The following is a 3104-nucleotide window of genomic DNA, read 5'->3' on the forward strand; positions in this document are numbered from 1 at the left end:
TTATGGCAAACCCAGCTGACAGCCCCCTCCCGGGCTCGCTGACTGTAACTGTTCCCCCCTCCAAAGCTTGGGAACTCTACCAGCTCAGCACCCCCATCCCCCCACACTAATTCTGTGACTTCAGGAATCCTGAGAACACACTGTGCAACCTAGAATTTTGCCCATTTCTACCTGAGCACCTTTCCGGCAGGGATGTCCCTCACTGGAGCAGATTTCTAAGGCTTCTTTATTTTTTATTTTTTATTATGTTATGTTAGTCACCATACAGTATATCCTTAGTTTTTGATGTAGTGTTCCATGAAATTCATTATTTGCATATGACACCCAGTGCACCATGCAATATCTGGCCCTCTTGGGCGATATCATTTTCTGGTAGCTGGCTTAGGGAGGCTGCCTCTCTGCATCGTTTATCTTCTAATATCTCCCCTCAGATTCACTTCTCCGCACCTCCTACCTTGCAGAAAGTGGTCTCTTTTCTACTCCTAGAGTTCCAGATATTCTTTTCTAACATCTCAGTTGAATTCATGGGTGTTCAGAATGGTTTGATAGTTATCTAGCTTAATTCAAGGGACCAGATGAAACGTGCCCCCCTACTCTTCCACTACCTTGCCTCCTCATAGATTGAGCCTTTATTTTTTAAAACAATAAATGAACAAATGAAAAGCAGGATGGTGAAGGGGAGTGGGAGGCTTCCGTTTAAGGAATGAATGAGTCACAGGAATAAAAGGCACAGCATAGGCAATATAGTCAGTGATAGGGTTGTGTGGTGACAGATGGCAGCTCCAATGTTGTGAACACGGTACAACATTTAAACTTGTTGAGTCACTGTGTGTACACCCAAAATTAATGTAACACAGTGTGTCAACCACATTCAAGTTTCAAAAATTAATGAACAAAAACACCCAAGTCTTTTCTGAAAGCCTTCACACTGTTTGCTCCATCTGTTTGGCACACGCTTCCCTGGATAATCTAGTGTCTCCTGCTGTTTCCCCCTTGGAGCATCCGTGTAAATGTGTTGTCTACCTGAGCAACCGGTAAAAAATAACACCCTATCCACTCTTTCCTTTATACCGGCTTTGTCTTCATTGCACCTGCAACCTTCTGATATTCTGTCTGATCTTTTATTTGCTTATCTTCTCCATCACTGAATGTGTAGACTTTTGCTTCTTGACACCAATACTCGTTGCCTGGAGGTTAGTCAGTACTCAAGTTTATTCCTCAAATATGTGACAGAATTTCTCATTGAAAGTATAGAATACATGAGTACTTGGGGAAAAGGCCATGTGTGGGATGCACATTCCTATTCAGAGCTGGCATGGGGGTCATCCAAAAAGGGGACAAGTTCTATACAAAAACTATGAATATTTACTTTTGAATATAAAATACAAATTGTGTAATTTCAATTATATTTATAATCTTCATTAGTGGAAAAAAATGTCATGTTATTTTTTTGTTCCCTGGTAGTCACCTTAACCACATAGAACCAGGCAATGATTCAGGAATTTCAGAGTTTCTTCTTCTGGGATTTTCAGAGAAACCAGAATTGCAGCCCCTTATATTTGGGGTTTTCCTCTCCATGTACCTGATTACTGTGTTCGGAAACCTGCTCATCATCATGGCCGTCAGCTTTGACTCCCACCTCCACACCCCCATGTACTTCTTCCTGGCCAACCTGTCCTTTGTAGACATCTGCTTCACCTCCACCACCATCCCCAAGATGCTGCTGAACATCCAGACTCAGAGCAAATTCATAACCTATGCAGGATGCATCACTCAAATATACTTTTTTGTACTCTTTGCTGGATTGGATGATTTTCTCCTGGCTGTGATGGCCTATGACCGATTCGTGGCCATCTGTCACCCCCTGCACTACATGGTCATCATGAACCCCCAGCTCTGTGCACTGCTGGTTCTGGTGGTCTGGGTGATGGGTGCCCTGAATTCCTTATTACAAAGTTTAATGGTTTTGTGGCTGTCCTTCTGCAGAGAAGCGAAATTTCCACTTTTTCTGTGAAATCAATCAGGTGGTTCGACTTGCCTGTTCTGACACCATTCTTAATGACATGGTGATGTATATTGCAACCATGCTGCTGGCTGTCAGTCCCTTCACTGTGATCCTTTACTCTTATTGCAAGATAGGTTCCTCCATACTTAGGATCTCATCAGCTCAGGGCAAGTATAAAGCATTTTCCACCTGTGCATCTCACCTCTCACTTGTCTCCTTATTCTATTGTACGAGCCTAGGAGTGTACCTGAGCTCTGCTGCACCCCAGAGCTCCCACGCAAGTGCAGTGGCCTCGGTGATGTACACGGTGGTCACGCCCATGCTGAACCCCTTCATCTACAGCCTGAGGAACAGAGACATAAGGAGGGCTCTGAAAAAAATCATTGGGGTTCCAGTGTTGTAAGAGCATATCGTCCTGGGGCTGAAGAATTGCCCACGACTGCAGGGCTCACAGCCTGAAAGCCAGGAACTGCTATTCTTTGATCAGTCTGTGAAAGTTGAAACTGCTCCTTCTTTATAACTTGTGGAATTTCCATTTGTTTGAATTTAATTTCTCCATACATTGAAGTCACTCACTTTATTATTGTAATTAAGTTCAAGTGTTCAATGATTCATTAATTGTGTAGAACACCCAGTCCTCATCAGATCATGTGCCCTTCTTACTCTATTAAGTTTCCGCTCTGTGTGATATATACACAGTTTCCCCTTTGTCCATTTTCATACAATCCCAATATTTTCCCCATCTTGGTCAAAAATAATGGGAAATTTCTACATCTTATATCCGGCAATTTGGATTTTGAATTTAAAATTTCTACATCTTATATCTGACAATTTGGATTTTGAAATTAAAAATAATTTCAAGTGATTATACCATTCCAAATAAATTTTCCTTACATTTCCTAATACAATAATCATGAGTTTTATTCTTCATTTGAAAGAAAATATAATTGGCACCTATGCCCTTTACATAACTTTAATATAGGTGAAAATACAAAGCCACAGTTTTCGCATAAAGTCTGTCCATCTTTTTACATCACTATCCTCACTCCTCTTCCTGAGAATGTGGACTCTAACACTGTTCCTTTTAAGTCTCAGGCTC

General features: G+C 41.6%; 1 pseudogene; it reads left to right on the forward strand.

Annotated features, from left to right (window-relative positions):
* The first annotated feature begins 1483 nt into the window (after positions 1 to 1483).
* On the forward strand, positions 1484 to 2408 carry LOC123796226 (olfactory receptor-like protein OLF4; annotated as a pseudogene).
* Positions 2409 to 3104: the final 696 nt, after the last annotated feature.

Source organism: Ursus americanus, chromosome 14 (assembly GCF_024610735.1).
Source record: "Ursus americanus isolate L20-20 chromosome 14, mUrsAme1.1.p, whole genome shotgun sequence".
In the NCBI taxonomy this organism is placed as follows: Eukaryota; Metazoa; Chordata; class Mammalia; order Carnivora; family Ursidae; genus Ursus; species Ursus americanus.